The 21534-nt window shown below is 43.6% G+C and overlaps 1 long non-coding RNA gene across 1 annotated transcript in view; it reads right to left on the bottom strand.

Moving 5' to 3' along the window:
* Positions 1-683: 683 nt before the first annotated feature.
* The window catches only part of LOC307181130, a 341735-nt gene continuing 320884 nt past the window's right edge, over positions 684-21534 (bottom strand). Inside the window, exon 4 of the long non-coding RNA XR_013825932.1 lies at positions 684-887. This is a non-coding gene — a long non-coding RNA (uncharacterized lncRNA). The remainder of the gene's footprint in view (positions 888-21534) is intronic.

The following is a 21534-nucleotide window of genomic DNA, read 5'->3' as shown; positions in this document are numbered from 1 at the left end:
ATGAGAGACTAGCTGGAGGTGTCTGGACGGGCAAATTTAACTCTCATTTCCCACCAGGAAGAGGAAATAACCAAAGGCTCAGCGTGCCGTGCCGGAACCAGATTAGGGCCTGAAGCCATCCTGCGGTGTTGCGGCCAGCTCAAAAGAAAGCGAGTTGAAGAAAGGAGCTCAGGGGCACTGTAATTCACAAACCTGCAGAGTTATAAATGACAGTTATCGTCCAAAAATATACTGAAGTAAGGCTGCCAAGAGGACTTGAAAGCGGGGCAGAATTGCAGGAAACCGATTTCAGGAGGTAGACTGGAATTGCATTGAAAGCATAGGAAAAGAGGCAGAACGTCCACAATGATGCACTTGGCCAAAAAGGGCGTATGCGTTTTTTCCTGAATATATTCAGGAAAAATCGCATACGACATTTTGGTCAACCAAGCAAACTTGCAAAGGAAATCTGCACTACAATGAAGTCTCACTTCCCCCCGGTCAAAAGGGCCATCTGAAAAAAGTGTAAAATCCAGAAAGGCAGGACAGGCCATGGAGAACTGGGAGCCTTGTTATGCTGATGGGCGGGATGTAAATTGCCAACAGACACTCGGGAGAAGTGTATGGTGTTTCCTGAAACATCTAAAAAACAAAGCAACAGAGCCTAGGGCACTTCCACTTATGGTCCTATAGCTTAGGGAAATTAAAATCAAAAAGACACAGCCACCCCAAAGTTTGGGACGCCTCTGTTTACAAGAACCTCGTTTACAGTACAAGTTCAACATCGCAGAAAGTGAAAAATGGATAAAGAAGTTGTGGTATTTACTTACAAAGCAATATCACTCAGCAATGAAATCTATGTCATCAGGCCCTTAGCAGCACAATGAGTGGATTCAGGTATGATGATTCTAAATGAAATAAGTCACACAGAAAAAGAAACATCATAAAATATCACTAATACACGGAATGTAAACTTGGCTACACAGGAGCTGAATTCCAAAACAGAACAGGGTCTCATATTTAGAAAATCAACTTCTGCTTGCTTAAGGGGAAAGGTGAGTTGGGGTGCTGCATAAAACCAGAGATTGAAATGAGCACAGATAAAGTTCCTTAAGCCAAATATGGAATAGACAAGAGCTACTCCTTGCTCAACAAAATGGACTCAACACCGCATATTAAACACCTAAGAATGTACCTGACTTGTAAGTATCTTAAAACCTATGGATTGCTATGTCTCCAAACGAGAATCAAGCGTGTGTACAGGGGCATAAACGCAGCAGTGATAGGATTGGAGAGGTTCGGTGAGCAAATGAAGACCCTTTGAAGTCATATTGCATGGTACCCATTCCACGGGTTTCAACTACCCAGGTTTAAGGAGTTCTTCCTTCAGCTAAAACATGCATGTGGAAACCAGAGTATGATCAACCATGTGACCGGGAGACGTGTTCAAATATGTCTCAGTTTTCCTCCCCTGGTACTCGGGTGCAACATTCCAGACGCTTTACTAACACTCTCCCCACTTGGAGAGTCAGCGCCTTTAACCTCCTGTTTGGCCCAGTTTGCAATTTCTGCGGAAGATGAACAGGAATAGGGAGAACCAATGAGAGACTAGCTGGAGGTGTCTGGACAGGCAAATTTAACTCTCATTTCCCATCAGGAAGAGGAATTAACCAAAGGCTCAGCGTGCCGTGCCGGAACCAGATTAGGGCCTGAAGCCATCCTGCGGTGTTGCGGCCAGGTCACAAGAAAGCGAGTTGAAGAAAGGAGCTCAGGGGCACTGTAATTCACAAACCTGCAGAGTTATAAATGACAGCTATCGTCCAAAAATATACTGAAGTAAGGCTGCCAAGAGGACTTGAAAGCGGGGCAGAATTGCAGGAAACCGATTTCAGGAGGTAGACTGCAATTGCATTGAAAGCATAGGAAAAGAGGCAGAACGTCCACAATGATGCACTTGGCCAAAAAGGGCGTATGCGTTTTTTCCTGAATATATTCAGGAAAAAACGTATACGCCCTTTTTGGCCAACCAAGCAAGCTTGCAAAGGAAATCTGCACTACAATGAAGTCTCACTTCCCCCCCGTCAAAAGGGCCATCTGAAAAAAGTGTAAAATACAGAAAGTCAGGACAGGCCATGGAGAACTGGGAGCCTTGTTATGCTGATGGGCGGGATGTAAATTGCCAACAGACACTCGGGAGAAGTGTATGGTGTTTCCTGAAACATCTAAAAAACAAAGCAACAGAGCCCAGGGCACATCCACTTATGGTCCTATAGCTTAGGGAAATTAAAATCAAAAAGACACAGCCACTCCAAAGTTTGGAACGGCTCTGTTTACAAGAACCTCTTTTACCGTACAAGTTCAATATCACAGAAAGTGAAAAATGGATAAAGAACTTGTGGTATTTACTTACAAAGCAATATCACTCAGCAATGAAATCTATGTCATCAGGCCCGTAGCAGCACAATGAGTGGATTCAGGTATGATGATTCTAACTGAAATAAGGCACACAGAAAAAGGAACATCATAATTTATCAGTAATACACGGAATGTAAACTTGGCTACACAGGAACTGAATTACAGAACAGAACAGGGTCTCAAATTTAGAAAACCAACTTATGCTTGCTTAAGGGGAAAGGTGAGTTGGGGTGCTGCATAAAACCAGAGATTGAAATGAGCACAGATAAAGTTCCTTAAGCCAAATATGGAATAGACAAGAGCTACTCCTTGCTCAACGAAATGGACTCAACACCACATATTAAACACCTAAGAATGTACCTGACTTGTAAGTATCTTAAAACCTATGGATTGCTATGTCTCCAACGAGAATCAAGCGTGTGTACAGGGGCATAAACGCAGCAGTGATAGGATTGGAGAGGTTCGTTGAGCAAATGAAGACCCTTTGAAGTCATATTGCATGGTACCCATTCCACAGGTTTCAACTACCCAGGTTTAAGGAGTTCTTCCTTCAGCTAAAACATGCATGTGGAAACCAGAGTATGATCAACCATGTGATCGGGAGACGTGTTCAAATATGTCTCAGTTTTCCTCCCTTGGTACTCGGGTGCAACATTCCAGACGCTTTACTAACACTCTCCCCACTTCGAGAGTCAGCGCCTTTAACCTCCTGTTTGGCCCAGTTTGCAATTTCTGCGGAAGATGAACAGGAATAGGGAGAACCAATGAGAGACTAGCTGGAGGTGTGTGGACGGGCAAATTTAACTCTCATTTCCCACCAGGAAGAGAAAATAACCAAAGGCTCAGCGTGCCGTGCCCGAACCAGATTAGGGCCTGAAGCCATCGTGTGGTGTTGCGGCCAGGTCACAAGAAAGCGAGTTGAAGAAAGGAGCTCAGGGGCACTGTAATTCACAAACCTGCAGAGTTATAAATGAGAGCTATCGTCCAAAAATATACTGAAGTAAGGCTGCCAAGAGGACTTGAAAGCGGGGCAGAATTGCAGGAAACCGGTTTCAGGAGGTAGACTGGAATTGGATTGAAAGCATAGGAAAAGAGGCAGAACGTCCACAATGATGCACTTGGCCAAAAAGGGCGTATGCGTTTTTTCCTGAATATATTCAGGAAAAAACGCATACGCCCTTTTTGGCCAACCAAGCAAGCTTGCAAAGGAAATCTGCACTACAATGAAGTCTCACTTCCCCCCGGTCAAAAGGGCCATCTGAAAAAAGTGTAAAATCCAGAAAGGCAGGACAGGCCATGGAGAACTGGGAGTCTTGTTATGCTGATGGGCGGGATGTAAATTGCCAACAGACACTCGGGAGAAGTGTATGGTGTTTCCTGAAACATCTAAAAAACAAAGCAACAGAGCCTAGGGCACTTCCACTTATGGTCCTATAGCTTAGGGAAATTAAAATCAAAAAGACACAGCCACCCCAAAGTTTGGGACGCCTCTGTTTACAAGAACCTCGTTTACCGTACAAGTTCAATATCACAGAAAGTGAAAAATGGATAAAGAACTTGTGGTACTTACGTATAATGCAGTATCACTCAGCAATGAAATCTATGTCATCAGGCCCGTAGCAGCATAATGAGTGGATTCAGGTACGATGATTCTAACTAAGATAAGTCACACAGAAAAAGAAACATCATAAGATATCACTAATACACAGAATGTAAACTTGGCTACACAGGAACTGAATTCCAAAACAGAACAGGGTCTCAAATTTAGAAAACCAACTTATGCTTGCTTAAGGGGAAAGGTGAGTTGGGGTGCTGCATAAAACCAGAGATTGAAATGAGCACAGATAAAGTTCCTTAAGCCAAATATGGAATAGACAAGAGCTACTCCTTGCTCAACGAAATGGACTCAACACCCCATATTAAATGCCTAAGAATGTACCTGACTAGTAAGTATCTTAAAACCTATGGATTGCTATGTCTCCAAAAGAGAATCAAGCGTGTGTACAGGGGCATAAACGCAGCAGTGATAGGATTGGAGAGGTTCGGTGAGCAAATGAAGACCCTTTGAAGTCATATTGCATGGTACCCATTCCACGGGTTTCAACTACCCAGGTTTAAGGTATTCTTCCTTCAGCCAAAACATGCATGTGGAACCTAGAGTATGATCAACCATGTGATCGGGAGACGTGTTCAAATATGTCTCAGTTTTCCTTCCCTGGTACTCGGGTGCAACATTCCAGACGCTTTACTAACACTCTCCCGACTTGGAGAGTCAGTCCCTTTAACCTCCTGTTTGGCCCAGTTTGCAATTTCTGCGGAAGATGAACAGCAATAGTGAGAACGAATGAGAGACTAGCTGGAGGTGTCTGGACGGGCAAATTTAACTCTCATTTCCCACCAGGAAGAGGAATTAACCAAAGGCTCAGCGTGCCGTGCCGGAACCAGATTAGGGCCTGAAGCCATCCTGCGGTGTTGCGGCCAGGTCACAAGAAAGGGAGTTGAAGAAAGGAGCTCAGGGGCACTGTAATTCACAAACCTGCAGAGTTATAAATGACAGCTATCGTCCAAAAATATACTGAAGTAAGGCTGCCAAGGGGACTTGAAAGCGGGGCAGAATTGCAGGAAACCGATTTCAGGAGGTAGACTGGAATTGCATTGAAAGCATAGGAAAAGAGGCAAAACGTCCACAATGATGCACTTGGCCAAAAAGGGCGTATGCGTTTTTTCCTGAATATATTCAGGAAAAAACGCATACGCACTTTTTGGCCAACCAAGCAAACTTGCAAAGGAAATCTGCACTACAATGAAGTCTCACTTCCCCCCGGTCAAAAGGGCCATCTGAAAAAAGTGTAAAATCCAGAAAGGCAGGACAGGCCATGGAGAACTGGGAGTCTTGTTATGCTGATGGGTGGGATGTAAATTGCCAACAGACACTCGGGAGAAGTGTATGGTGTTTCCTGAAACATCTAAAAAACAAAGCAACAGAGCCTAGGGCACTTCCACTTATGGTCCTATAGATTAGGGAAATTAAAATCAAAAAGACACAACCACCCCAAAGTTTGGGACGCCTCTGATTACAAGAACCTCGTTTACAGTACAAGTTCCACATCGCAGAAAGTGAAAAATGGATAAAGAAGTTGTGGTATTTACTTACAAAGCAATATCACTCAGCAACGAAATATATGTCATCAGGCCCTTAGCAGCACAATGAGTGGATTCAGGTATGATGATTCTAACTGAAATAAGTCACACAGAAAAAGAAACATCATAAGATATCACTAATACACGGAATGTAAACTTGGCTACAGAGGAACTGAATTACAGAACAGAACAGGGTCTCAAATTTAGAAAACCAACTTATGCTTGCTTAAGGGTAAAGGTGAGTTGGGGTGCTGCATAAAACCAGAGATTGAAATGAGCACAGATAAAGTTCCTTAAGCCAAATATGCAGTAGACAAGAGCTACTCCTTGCTCAACGAAATGGACTCAACACCGCATACTAAACGCCTAAGAATGTACCTGACTAGTAAGTATCTTAAAACCTATGGATTGCTATGTCTCCGAAAGAGAATCAAGCATGTGTACAGGGGCATAAACGCAGCAGTGATAGGATTGGAGAGGTTCGGTGAGCAAATGAAGACCCTTTGAAGTCATATTTCATGGTACCCATTCCACGGGTTTCAACTCTCCAGGTTTAAGGTATTCTTCCATCAGCTAAAACATGCATGTGGAACCTAGAGTATAATCAACCATGTGATCGGGAGACGTGTTCAAATATGTCTCAGTTTTCGTACCTTGGTACTCGGGTGCAACATTCCAGACGCTTTACTAACACTCTCCCGACTTGGAGAGTCAGTCCCTTTAACCTCCTGTTTGGCCCAGTTTGCAATTTCTGCGGAAGATGAACAGGAATAGCGAGAACCAATGAGAGACTAGCTGGAGGTGTCTGGACGGGCAAATTTAACTCTCATTTCCCACCAGGAAGAGGAATTAATCAAAGGCTCAGCATGCCGTGCCGGAACCAGATTAGGGCCTGAAGCCATCCTGTGGTGTTGCGGCCAGGTCACAAGAAAGGGATTGAAGAAAGGAGCTCAGGGGCACTGTAATTCACAAACCTGCAGAGTTATAAATAACAGCTATCGTCCAAAAATATACTGAAGTAAGGCTGCCAAGAGGACTTGAAAGCGGGGAAGAATTGCAGGAAACCGATTTCAGGAGGTAGACTGGAATTGCATTGAAAGCAGAGGAAAAGAGGCAGAACGTCCACAATGATGCACTTGGCCAAAAAGGGCGTATGCGTTTTTTCCTGAATATATTCAGGAAAAAACGCATACGCCCTTTTTGGCCAACCAAGCAAGCTTGCAAAGGAAATCTGCACTACAATGAAGTCTCACTTCCCCCCGGTCAAAAGGGCCATCTGAAAAAAGTGTAAAATCCAGAAAGGCAGGACAGGCCATGGAGAACTGGGAGCCTTGTTATGCTGATGGGCGGGATGTAAATTGCCAACAGACACTCGGGAGAAGTGTATGGTGTTTCCTGAAACATCTAAAAAACAAAGCAACAGAGCCTAGGGCACTTCCATTTATGGTCCTATAGATTAGGGAAATTAAAATCAAAAAGACACAACCACCCCAAAGTTTGGGACGCCTCTGATTACAAGAACCTCGTTTACAGTACAAGTTCAACATCGCAGAAAGTGAAAAATGGATAAAGAAGTTGTGGTATTTACTTACAAAGCAATATCACTCAGCAATGAAATCTATGTCATCAGGCCCGTAGCAGCACAATGAGTGGATTCAGGTATGATGATTCTAACTGAAATAAGTCACACAGAAAAAGAAACATCATAAGATATCACTAATACACGGAATGTAAACTTGGCTACAGAGGAACTGAATTACAGAACAAAACAGGGTCTCAAATTTAGAAAACCAACTTATGCTTGCTTAAGGGTAAAGGTGAGTTGGGGTGCTGCATAAAACCAGAGACTGAAATGAGCACAGATAAAGTTCCTTAAGCCAAATATGGAGTAGACAAGAGCTACTCCTTGCTCAACGAAATGGACTCAACACCGCATATTAAACGCCTAAGAATGTACCTGACTAGTAAGTATCTTAAAACCTATGGATTGCTATGTCTCCGAAAGAGAATCAAGCATGTGTACAGGGGCATAAACGCAGCAGTGATAGGATTGGAGAGGTTTGGTGAGCAAATGAAGACCCTTTGAAGTCATATTGCATGGTACCCATTCCACGGGTTTCAACTACCCAGGTTTAAGGTATTCTTCCTTCAGCCAAAACATGCATGTGGAACCTAGAGTATGATCAACCATGTGATCGGGAGACGTGTTCAAATATGTCTCAGTTTTCGTACCCTGGTACTCGGGTGCAACATTCCAGACGCTTTACGAACACTCTCCCGACTTGGAGAGTCAGTCCCTTTAACCTCCTGTTTGGCCCAGTTTGCAATTTCTGCGGAAGATGAACAGAAATAGCGAGAACCAATGAGAGACTAGCTGGAGGTGTCTGGACGGGCAAATTTAACTCTCATTTCCCACCAGGAAGAGGAATTCACCAAAGGCTCAGCGTGCCGTGCCGGAACCAGATTAGGGCCTGAAGCCATCCTGTGGTGTTGCGGCCAGGTCACAAGAAAGGGATTGAAGAAAGGAGCTCAGGGGCACTGTAATTCACAAACCTGCAGAGTTATAAATGACAGCTATCGTCCAAAAATATACTGAAGTAAGGCTGCCAAGAGGACTTGAAAGCGGGGCAGAATTGCAGGAAACCGATTTCAGGAGGTAGACTGGAATTGCATTGAAAGCAGAGGAAAAGTGGCAGAACGTCCACAATGATGCACTTGGCCAAAAAGGGCGTATGCGTTTTTTCCTGAATATATTCAGGAAAAAACGCATACGCCCTTTTTGGCCAACCAAGCAAGCTTGCAAAGGAAATCTGCACTACAATGAAGTCTCACTTCCCCCAGGTCAAAAGGGCCATCTGAAAAAAGTGTAAAATCCAGAAAGGCAGGACAGGCCATGGAGAACTGGGAGCCTTGTTATGCTGATGGGTGGGATGTACATTGCCAACAGACACTCGGGAGAAGTGTATGGTGTTTCCTGAAACATCTAAAAAACAAAGCAACAGAGCCTAGGGCACTTCCACTTATGGTCCTATAGCTTAGGGAAATTAAAATCAAAAAGACACAGCCACCCCAAAGTTTGGGATGCCTCTGTTTACAAGAACCTCGTTTACCGTACAAGTTCAATATCACAGAAAGTGAAAAATGGATAAAGAACTTGTGGTACTTACGTACAATGCAGTATCACTCAGCATTGAAATCTATGTCATCAGGCCCGTAGCAGCATAATGAGCGGATTCAGGTACGATGATTCTAACTGAAATAAGTCACACAGAAAAAGAAACATCATAAGATATCACTAATACACGGAATGTAAAGTTGGCTACACAGGAACTGAATTACAGAACAGAACAGGGTCTCAAATTTAGAAAACCAACTTATGCTTGCTTAAGGGGAAAGATGAGTTGGGGTGCTGCATAAAACCAGAGATTGAAATGAGCACAGAAAAAGTTCCTTAAGCCAAATATGGAATAGACAAGAGCTACTCCTTGCTCAACGAAATGGACTCAACACCCCATATTAAACGCCTAAGAATGTACCTGACTAGTAAGTATCTTAAAACCTATGGATTGCTATGTCTCCAAAAGAGAATAAAGCGTGTGTACAGGGGCATAAACGCAGCAGTGATAGGATTGGAGAGGTTCGGTGAGCAAATGAAGACCCTTTGAAGTCATATTGCATGGTACCCATTCCACGGGTCTCAACTCTCCAGGTTTAAGGTATTCTTCCTTCAGCTAAAACATGCATGTGGAACCCAGAGTATGATCAACCGTGTGAACGGGAGACGCGTTCAAATATGTCTCAGTTTTCGTACCCTGGTACTCGGGTGCAACATTCCAGACGCTTTACTAACACTCTCTGCACTTGGGGTTACAGCGCCTTTAACCTCCTGTTCGGCCCAGTTTGCAATTTCTGCGGAAGATGAACAGGAATAGCGAGAGCCAATGAGAGACTAGCTGGAGGTGTCTGGACGGGCAAATTTAACTCTCATTTCCCACCAGGAAGAGGAATTAACCAAAGGCTCAGCGTGCCGTGCCGGAACCAGATGAGGGCCTGAAGCCATCCTGCAGTGTTGAGGCCAGCTCACAAGAAAGCGAGTTGAAGAAAGGAGCTCAGGGGCACTGTAATTCACAAACCTGCAGAGATATAAACGACAGCTATCGTCCAAAAATATACTGAAGTAAGGCTGCCAAGAGGAATTGAAAGCGGGACAGAATTGCAGGAAACCGATTTCAGGAGGTAGACTGGAATTGCATTGAAAGCATAGGAAAAGAGGCAGAACGTCCACAATGATGCACTTGACCAAAAAGGGCGTATGCGTTTTTTCCTGAATATATTCAGGAAAAAACGCATACGCCCTTTTTGGCCAACCAAGCAAGCTTGCAAAGGAAATCTGCACTACAATGAAGTCTCACTTCCCCCCGGTCAAAAGGGCCATCTGAAAAAAGTGTAAAATCCAGAAAGGCAGGACAGGCCATGGAGAACTGGGAGCCTTGTTATGCTGATGGGCGGGATGTAAATTGCCAACAGACACTCAGGAGAAGTGTATGGTGTTTCCTGAAACATCTAAAAAACAAAGCAACAGAGCCTAAGGCACTTCCTCTTATGGTCCTACAGCTTAGGGAAATTAAAATCAAAAAGACACAGCCACCCCAAAGTTTGGGACGCCTCTGTTTACAAGAACCTCGTTTACAGTACAAGTTCAACATCGCAGAAAGTGAAAAATGGATAAAGAAGTTGTGGTATTTACTTACAAAACAATATCACTCAGCAATGAAATCTATGTCATCAGGCCCTTAGCAGCACAATGAATGGATTCAGGTATGATGATTCTAACTGAAATAAGTCACACAGAAAAAGAAACATCATAAGATATCACTAATACACGGAATGTAAACGTGGCTACACAGGAACTGAATTACAGAGCAGAACAGGGTCTCAAATTTAGAAAACCAACTTATGCTTGCTTAAGGGGAAAGGTGAGTTGGGGTGCTGCATAAAACCAGAGACTGAAATGAGAACAGATAAAGTTCCTTAAGCCAAATATGGAATAGACAAGAGCTACTCTTTGCTCAACAAAATGGACTCAACACCGCATATTAAACGCCTAAGAATGTACCTGACTAGTAAGTATCTTAAAACCTATGGATTGCTATGTCTCCGAAAGAGAATCAAGCATGTGTACAGGGGCATAAACGCAGCAGTGATAGGATTGGAGAGGTTCGGTGAGCAAATGAAGACCCTTTGAAGTCATATTGCATGGTACCCATTCCACGGGTTTCAACTACCCATGTTTAAGGTATTCTTCCTTCAGCCAAAACATGCATGTGGAACCTAGAGTATGATCAACCATGTGATCGGGAGACGTGTTCAAATATGTCTCAGTTTTCCTTCCCTGGTACTCGGGTGCAACATTCCAGACGCTTTACTAACACTCTCCCGACTTGGAGAGTCAGTCCCTTTAACCTCCTGTTTGGCCCAGTTTGCAATTTCTGCGGAAGATGAACAGGAATAGCGAGAACCAATGAGAGACTAGCTGGAGGTGTCTGGACGGGCAAATTTAACTCTCATTTCCCACCAGGAAGAGGAATTAACCAAAGGCTCAGCGTGCCGTGCTGGAACCAGATTAGGGCCTGAAGCCATCCTGCGGTGTTGCGGCCACGTCACAAGAAAGGGAGTTGAAGAAAGGAGCTCAGGGGCACTGTAATTCACAAACCTGCAGAGTTATAAATGACAGCTATCGTCCAAAAATATACTGAAGTAAGGCAGCCAAGGGGACTTGAAAGCGGGGCAGAATTGCAGGAAACCGATTTCAGGAGGTAGACTGGAATTGCATTGAAAGCATAGGAAAAGAGGCAGAACGTCCACAATGATGCACTTGGCCAAAAAGGGCGTATGCGTTTTTTCCTGAATATATTCAGGAAATAACGCATACGCCCTTTTTGGCCAACCAAGCAAACTTGCAAAGGAAATCTGCACTACAATGAAGTCTCACTTCCCCCCGGTCAAAAGGGCCATCTGAAAAAAGTGTAAAATCCAGAAAGGCAGGACAGGCAATGGAGAACTGGGAGCCTTGTTATGCTGATGGGTGGGATGTAAGTTGCCAACAGACACTCGGGAGAAGTGTATGGTGTTTCCTGAAACATCTAAAAAACAAAGCAACAGAGCCTAGGGCACTTCCACTTATGGTCCTATAGATTAGGGAAATTAAAATCAAAAAGACACAACCACCCCAAAGTTTGGGACGCCTCTGATTACAAGAACCTCGTTTACAGTACAAGTTCAACATCGCAGAAAGTGAAAAATGGATAAAGAAGTTGTGGTATTTACTTACAAAGCAATATCACTCAGCAATGAAATCTATGTCATCAGGCCCGTAGCAGCACAATGAGTGGATTCAGGTATGATGATTCTAACTGAAATAAGTCACACAGAAAAAGAAACATCATAAGATATCACTAATACACGGAATGTAAACTTGGCTACAGAGGAACTGAATTACAGAACAGAACAGGGTCTCAAATTTAGAAAACCAACTTATGCTTGCTTAAGGGTAAAGGTGAGTTGGGGTGCTGCATAAAACCAGAGATTGAAATGAGCACAGATAAAGTTCCTTAAGCCAAATATGGAGTAGACAAGAGCTACTCCTTGCTCAACGAAATGGACTCAACACCGCATATTAAACGCCTAAGAATGTACCTGACTAGTAAGTATCTTAAAATCTATGGATTGCTATGTCTCCGAAAGAGAATCAAGCATGTGTACAGGGGCATAAACGCAGCAGTGATAGGATTGGAGAGGTTCGGTGAGCAAATGAAGACCCTTTGAAGTCATATTGCATGGTACCCATTCCACGGGTTTCAACTACCCAGGTTTAAGGTATTCTTCCTTCAGCCAAAACATGTATGTGGAACCTAGAGTATGATCAACCATGTGATCGGGAGACGTGTTCAAATATGTCTCAGTTTTCGTACCCTGGTACTCGGTTGCAACATTCCAGACGCTTTACTAACACTCTCCCGACTTGGAGAGTCAGTCACTTTAACCTCCTGTTTGGCCCAGTTTGCAATTTCTGTGGAAGATGAACAGGAATAGCGAGAACCAATGAGAGACTAGCTGGAGGTGTCTGGACGGGCAAATTTAACTCTCATTTCCCACCAGGAAGAGGAATTAACCAAAGGCTCAGCGTGCCGTGCCGGAACCAGATTAGGGCCTGAAGCCATCCTGTGGTGTTGCGGCCAGGTCACAAGAAAGGGATTGAAGAAAGGAGCTCAGGGGCACTGTAATTCACAAACCTGCAGAGTTATAAATGACAGCTATCGTCCAAAAATATACTGAAGTAAGGCTGCCAAGAGGACTTGAAAGCGGGGCAGAATTGCAGGAAACTGATTTCAGGAGGTAGACTGGAATTGCATTTCAAACATAGGAAAAGAGGCAGACCGTCCACAATGATGCACTTAGCCAAAAAGTGCGTATGCGTTTTTTCCTGAATATATTCAGGAAAAAACGCATACGCCCTTTTTGGCCAACCAAGCAAGCTTGCAAAGGAAATCTGCACTACAATGAAGTCTCACTTCCCCCCGGTCAAAAGGGCCATCTGAAAAAAGTGTAAAATCCAGAAAGTCAGGACAGGCCATGGAGAACTGGGAGCCTTGTTATGCTGATGGGCGGGATGTAAATTGCCAACAGACACTCGGGAGAAGTGTATGGTGTTTCCTGAAACATCTAAAAAACAAAGCAACAGAGCCTAAGGCACTTCCTCTTATGGTCCTACAGCTTAGGGAAATTAAAATCAAAAAGACACAGCCACCCCAAAGTTTGGGACGCCTCTGTTTACAAGAACCTCGTTTACAGTACAAGTTCAACATCGCAGAAAGTGAAAAATGGATAAAGAAGTTGTGGTATTTACTTACAAAACAATATCACTCAGCAATGAAATCTATGTCATCAGGCCCTTAGCAGCACAATGAATGGATTCAGGTATGATGATTCTAACTGAAATAAGTCACACAGAAAAAGAAACATCATAAGATATCTGTAATACACGGAATGTAAACGTGGCTACACAGGAACTGAATTACAGAAGAGAACAGGGTCTCAAATTTAGAAAACCAACTTATGCTTGCTTAAGGGTAAAGGTGAGTTGGGGTGCTGCATAAAACCAGAGACTGAAATGAGAACAGATAAAGTTCCTAAAGCCAAATATGGAGTAGACAAGAGCTACTCTTTGCTCAACAAAATGGACTCAACACCGCATATTAAACGCCTAAGAATGTACCTGACTAGTAAGTATCTTAAAACCTATGGATTGCTATGTCTCCGAAAGAGAATCAAGAATGTGTACAGGGGCATAAACGCAGCAGTGATAGGATTGGAGAGGTTTGGTGAGCAAATGAAGACCCTTTGAAGTCATATTGCATGGTACCCATTCCACGGGTTTCAACTACCCATGTTTAAGGTATTCTTCCTTCAGCCAAAACATGCATGTGGAACCCAGAGTATGATCAACCATGTGATCGGCAGACGTGTTCAAATATGTCTCAGTTTTCGTACCCTGGTACTCGGGTGCAACATTCCAGACGCTTTACTAACACTCTCCCGACTTGGAGAGTCAGTCACTTTAACCTCCTGTTTGGCCCAGTTTGCAATTTCTGCGGAAGATGAACAGGAAGAGCGAGAACCAATGAGAGACTAGCTGGAGGTGTCTGGACGGGCAAATTTAACTCTCATTTCCCACCAGGAAGAGGAATTAACCAAAGGCTCAGCGTGCCGTGCCGGAACCAGATTAGGGCCTGAAGCCATCCTGCGGTGTTGCGGCCAGGTCACAAGAAAGGGAGTTGAAGAAAGGAGCTCAGGGGCACTGTAATTCACAAACCTGCAGAGTTATAAATGACAGCTATCGTCCAAAAATATACTGAAGTAAGGCTGCCAAGGGGACTTGAAAGCGGGGCAGAATTGCAGGAAACCGATTTCAGGAGGTAGACTGGAATTGCATTGAAAGCATAGGAAAAGAGGCAGAACGTCCACAATGATGCACTTGGCCAAAAAGGGCGTATGCGTTTTTTCCTGAATATATTCAGCAAAAAACGCATACGCACATTTTGGCCAACCAAGCAAACTTGCAAAGGAAATCTGCACTACAATGAAGTCTCACTTCCCCCCCGGTCAAAAGGGCCATCTGAAAAAAGTGTAAAATCCAGAAAGGCAGGACAGGCAATGGAGAACTGGGAGCCTTGTTATGCTGATGGGTGGGATGTAAATTGCCAACAGACACTCGGGAGAAGTGTATGGTGTTTCCTGAAACATCTAAAAAACAAAGCAACAGAGCCTAGGGCACTTCCACTTATGGTCCTATAGATTAGGGAAATTAAAATCAAAAAGACACAACCACCCCAAAGTTTGGGACGCCTCTGATTACAAGAACCTCGTTTACAGTACAAGTTCAACATCGCAGAAAGTGAAAAATGGATAAAGAAGTTGTGGTATTTACTTACAAAGCAATATCACTCAGCAATGAAATCTATGTCATCAGGCCCTTAGCAGCACAATGAGTGGATTCAGGTATGAAGATTCTAACTGAAATAAGTCACACAGAAATAGAAACATCATAAGATATCACTAATACACGGAATGTAAACTTGGCTACAGAGGAACTGAATTACAGAACAGAACAGGGTCTCAAATTTAGAAAACCAACTTATGCTTGCTTAAGGGTAAAGGTGAGTTGGGGTGCTGCATAAAACCAGAGATTGAAATGAGCACAGATAAAGTTCCTTAAGCCAAATATGGAGTAGACAAGAGCTACTCCTTGCTCAACGAAATGGACTCAACACCGCATATTAAACGCCTAAGAATGTACCTGACTAGTAAGTATCTTAAAACCTATGGATTGCTATGTCTCCAAAAGAGAATCAAGCATGTGTACAGGGGCATAAACGCAGCAGTGATAGGATTGGAGAGGTTCGGTGAGCAAATGAAGACCCTTTGAAGTCATATTGCATGGTACCCATTCCACGGGTTTCAACTACCCAGGTTTAAGGTATTCTTCCTTCTGCCAAAACATGCATGTGGAACCTAGAGTATGATCAACCATCTGATCGGGAGACGTGTTCAAATATGTCTCAGTTTTCGTACCCTGGTACTCGGGTGCAACATTCCAGACGCTTTACTAACACTCTCCCGACTTGGAGAGTCAGTCACTTTAACCTCCTGTTTGGCCCAGTTTGCAATTTCTGTGGAAGATGAACAGGAATAGCGAGAACCAATGAGAGACTAGCTGGAGGTGTCTGGACGGGCAAATTTAACTCTCATTTCCCACCAGGAAGAGGAATTAACCAAAGGCTCAGCGTGCCGTGCCGGAACCAGATTAGGGCCTGAAGCCATCCTGTGGTGTTGCGGCCAGGTCACAAGAAAGGGATTGAAGAAAGGAGCTCAGGGGCACTGTAATTCACAAACCTGCAGAGTTATAAATGACAGCTATCGTCCAAAAATATACTGAAGTAAGGCTGCCAAGGGGACTTGAAAGCGGGGCAGAATTGCAGGAAACCGATTTCAGGAGGTAGACTGGAATTGCATTGAAAGCATAGGAAAAGAGGCAGAACGTCCACAATGATGCACTTGGCCAAAAAGGGCGTATGCGTTTTTTCCTGAATATATTCAGGAAATAACGCATACGCCCTTTTTGGCCAACCAAGCAAGCTTGCAAAGGAAATCTGCACTACAATGAAGTCTCACTTCCCCCCGGTCAAAAGGGCCATCTGAAAAAAGTGTAAAATACAGAAAGGCAGGACAGGCCATGGAGAACTGGGAGCCTTGTTATGCTGATGGGCGGGATGTAAATTGCCAACAGACACTCGGGAGAAGTGTATGGTGTTTCCTGAAACATCTAAAAAACAAAGCAACAGAGCCTAGGGCACTTCCACTTATGGTCCTATAGCTTAGGGAAATTAAAATCAAAAAGACACAACAACCCAAAAGTTTGGGACGCCTCTGATTACAAGAACCTCGTTTACAGTACAAGTTCAACATCGCAGAAAGTGAAAAATGGATAAAGAAGTTGTGGTATTTACTTACAAAGCAATATCACTCAGCAATGAAATCTATGTCATCAGGACCTTAGCAGCACAATGAGTGGATTCAGGTATGATGATTCTAACTGAAATAAGTCACACAGAAAAAGAAACATCATAAGATATCACTAATACACGGAATGTAAACTTGGATACAGAGGAACTGAATTACAGAACAGAACAGGGTCTCAAATTTAGAAAACCAACTTATGCTTGCTTAAGGGTAAAGGTGAGTTGGGGTGCTGTATAAAACCAGAGATTGAAATGAGCACAGATAAAGTTCCTTAAGCCAAATATGGAGTAGACAAGAGCTACTCCTTGCTCAACGAAATGGACTCAACACCGCATATTAAACGCCTAAGAATGTACCTGACTAGTAAGTATCTTAAAACCTATGGATTGCTATGTCTCCGAAAGAGAATCAAGCATGTGTACAGGGGCATAAACGCAGCAGTGATAGGATTGGAGAGGTTCGGTGAGCAAATGAAGACCCTTTGAAGTCATATTGCATGGTACCCATTCCACGGGTTTCAACTACCCAGGTTTAAGGTATTCTTCCTTCTGCCAAAACATGCATGTGGAACCTAGAGTATGATCAACCATGTGATCGGGAGACGTGTTCAAATATGTCTCAGTTTTCGTACCCTGCTACTCGGGTGCAACATTCCAGACGCTTTACTAACACTCTCCCCACTTGGAGAGTCAGCGCCTTTAACCTCCTGTTTGGCCCAGTTTGCAATTTCTGCGGAAGATGAACAGGAATAGGGAGAACCAATGAGAGACTAGCTGGAGGTGTCTGGACGGGCAAATTTAACTCTCATTTCCCACCAGGAAGAGGAAATAACCAAAGGCTCAGCGTGCCGTGCCGGAACCAGATTAAGGCCTGAAGCCATCCTGCGGTGTTTCGGCCAGCTCAAAAGAAAGCGAGTTGAAGAAAGGAGCTCAGGGGCACTGTAATTCACAAACCTGCAGAGTTATAAATGACAGCTATCGTCCAAAAATATACTGAAGTAAGGCTGCCAAGAGGACTTGAAAGCGGGGCAGAATTGCAGGAAACCGATTTCAGGAGGTAGACTGGAATTGCATTTCAAGCATAGGAAAAGAGGCAGAACGTCCACAATGATGCACTTAGCCAAAAAGGGCGTATGCGTTTTTTCCTGAATATATTCAGGAAAAAACGCATACGCCCTTTTTGGCCAACCAAGCAAGCTTGCAAAGGAAATCTGCACTACAATGAAGTCTCACTTCCCCCCGGTCAAAAGGGCCATCTGAAAAAAGTGTAAAATCCAGAAAGGCAGGACAGGCCATGGAGAACTGGGAGCCTTGTTATTCTGATGGGCGGGATGTAAATTGCCAAGAGACACTCGGGAGAAGTGTATGGTGTTTCCTGAAACATCTAAAAAACAAAGCAACAGAGCCTAGGGCACTTCCACTTATGGTCCTATAGCTTAGGGAAATTAAAATCAAAAAGACACAGCCACCCCAAAGTTTGGGATGCCTCTGTTTACAAGAACCTCGTTTACAGTACAAGTTCAACATCGCAGAAAGTGAAAAATGGATAAAGAAGTTGTGGTATTTACTTACAAAGCAATATCACTCAGCAATGAAATCTATGTCATCAGGCCCTTAGCAGCACAATGAGTGGATTCAGGTATGATGATTCTAACTGAAATAAGTCACACAGAAAAAGAAACATCATAAGATATCACTAATACACGGAATGTAAACTTGGCTATAGAGGAACTGAATTACAGAACAGAACAGGGTCTCAAATTTAGAAAACCAACTTATGCTTGCTTAAGGGTAAAGGTGAGTTGGGGTGCTGCATAAAACCAGAGATTGAAATGAGCACAGATAAAGTTCCTTAAGCCAAATATGGAGTAGACAAGAGCTACTCCTTGCTCAACGAAATGGACTCAACACCGCATATTAAACGCCTAAGAATGTACCTGACTAGTAAGTATCTTAAAACCTATGGATTGCTATGTCTCCGAAAGAGAATCAAGCATGTGTACAGGGGCATAAACGCAGCAGTGATAGGATTGGAGAGGTTCGGTGAGCAAATGAAGACCCTTTGAAGTCATATTGCATGGTACCCATTCCACGGGTTTCAACTACCCAGGTTTAAGGTATTCTTCCTTCTGCCATAACATGCATGTGGAACCTAGAGTATGATCAACCATGTGATCGGGAGACGTGTTCAAATATGTCTCAGTTTTCGTACCCTGGTACTCGGGTGCAACATTCCAGACGCTTTACTAACACTCTCCCGACTTGGAGAGTCAGTCCCTTTAACCTCCTGTTTGGCCCAGTTTGCAATTTCTGCGGAAGATGAACAGGAATAGCGAGAACCAATGAGAGACTAGTTGGAGGTGTCTGGACGGGCAAATTTAACTCTCATTTCCCACCAGGAAGAGGAATTAACCAAAGGCTCAGCGTGCCGTGCCGGAACCAGATTAGGGCCTGAAGCCATCCTGCGGTGTTGCGGCCAGGTCACAAGAAAGGGAGTTGAAGAAAGGAGCTCAGGGGCACTGTAATTCACAAACCTGCAGAGTTATAAATGACAGCTATCGTCCAAAAATATACTGAAGTAAGGCTGCCAAGGGGACTTGAAAGCGGGGCAGAATTGCAGGAAACCGATTTCAGGAGGTAGACTGGAATTGCATTGAAAGCATAGGAAAAGAGGCAGAACGTCCACAATGATGCACTTGGCCAAAAAGGGCGTATGCGTTTTTTCCTGAATATATTCAGGAAAAAACGCATACGCCCTTTTTGGCCAACCAAGCAAACTTGCAAAGGAAATCTGCACTACAATGAAGTCTCACTTCCCCCCGGTCAAAAGGGCCATCTGAAAAAAGTGTAAAATCCAGAAAGGCAGGACAGGCCATGGAGAACTGGGAGCCTTGTTATGCTGATGGGTGGGATGTAAATTGCCAACAGACACTCGGGAGAAGTGTATGGTGTTTCCTGAAACATCTAAAAAACAAAGCAACAGAGCCTAGGGCACTTCCACTTATGGTCCTATAGATTAGGGAAATTAAAATCAAAAAGACACAACCACCCCAAAGTTTGGGACGCCTCTGATTACAAGAACCTCGTTTACAGTACAAGTTCAACATCGCAGAAAGTGAAAAATGGATAAAGAAGTTGTGGTATTTACTTACAAAGCAATATCACTCAGCAATGAAATCTATGTCATCAGGCCCTTAGCAGCACAATGAGTGGATTCAGGTATGATGATTCTAACTGAAATAAGTCACACAAAAAAAGAAACATCATAAGATATCACTAATACACGGAATGTAAACTTGGCTACAGAGGAACTGAATTACAGAACAGAACAGGGTCTCAAATTTAGAAAACCAACTTATGCTTCCTTAAGGGTAAAGGTGAGTTGGGGTGCTGTATAAAACCAGAGATTGAAATGAGCACAGATAAAGTTCCTTAAGCCAAATATGGAGTAGACAAGAGCTACTCCTTGCTCAACGAAATGGACTCAACACCGCATATTAAACGCCTAAGAATGTACCTGACTAGTAAGTATCTTAAAACCTATGGATTGCTATGTCTCCGAAAGAGAATCAAGCATGTGTACAGGGACATAAAAGCAGCAGTGATAGGATTGGAGAGGTTCGGTGAGCAAATGAAGACCCTTTGAAGTCATATTGCATGGTACCCATTCCACGGGTTTCAACTACCCAGGTTTAAGGTATTCTTCCTTCTGCCAAAACATGCATGTGGAACCTAGAGTATGATCAACCATGTGATCGGGAGACGTGTTCAAATATGTCTCAGTTTTCGTACCCTGGTACTCGGGTGCAACATTCCAGACGCTTTACTAACACTCTCCCGACTTGGAGAGTCAGTCCCTTTAACCTCCTGTTTGGCCCAGTTTGCAATTTCTGCGGAAGATGAACAAGAATAGCGAGAATCAATGAGAGACTAGCTGGAGGTGTCTGGACGGGCAAATTTAACTCTCATTTCCCACCAGGAAGAGGAATTAACCAAAGGCTCAGCGTGCCGTGCCGGAACCAGATTAGGGCCTGAAGCCATCCTGTGGTGTTGCGGCCAGGTCACAAGAAAGGGATTGAAGAAAGGAGATCAGGGGCACTGTAATTCACAAACCTGCAGAGTTATAAATGACAGCTATCGTCCAAAAATATACTGAAGTAAGGCTGCCAAGAGGACTTGAAAGCGGGGCAGAATTGCAGGAAACCGATTTCAGGACGTAGACTGGAATTGCATTGAAAGCATAGGAAAAGAGGCAGAACGTCCACAATGATGCACTTGGCCAAAAAGGGCGTATGCGTTTTTTCCTGAATATATTCAGGAAAAAACGCATACGCCCTTTTTGGCCAACCAAGCAAGCTTGCAAAGGAAATCTGCACTACAATGAAGTCTCACTTCCCCCGGTCAAAAGGGCCATCTGAAAAAAGTGTAAAATCCAGAAAGGCAGGACAGGCCATGGAGAACTGGGAGCCTTGTTATGCTGATGGGCGGGATGTAAATTGCCAAGAGACACTCGGGAGAAGTGTATGGTGTTTCCTGAAACATCTAAAAAACAAAGCAACAGAGCCTAGGGCACTTCCACTTATGGTCCTATAGCTTAGGGAAATTAAAATCAAAAAGACACAGCCACCCCAAAGTTTGGGATGCCTCTGTTTACAAGAACCTCGTTTACAGTACAAGTTCAACATCGCAGAAAGTGAAAAATGGATAAAGAAGTTGTGGTATTTACTTACAAAGCAATATCACTCAGCAATGAAATCTATGTCATCAGGCCCTTAGCAGCACAATGAGTGGATTCAGGTATGATGATTCTAACTGAAATAAGTCACACAGAAAAAGAAACATCATAAGATATCACTAATACACGGAATGTAAACTTGGCTATAGAGGAACTGAATTACAGAACAGAACAGGGTCTCAAATT

The sequence above is a fragment of the Stenella coeruleoalba genome, assembly GCF_951394435.1.
Source record: "Stenella coeruleoalba genome assembly, contig: scaffold_143, whole genome shotgun sequence".
NCBI classification, from domain to species: Eukaryota; Metazoa; Chordata; class Mammalia; order Artiodactyla; family Delphinidae; genus Stenella; species Stenella coeruleoalba.
Note: the sequence above shows the minus strand (reverse complement) of the source record. Positions and strands in the feature narration are given on the sequence as shown.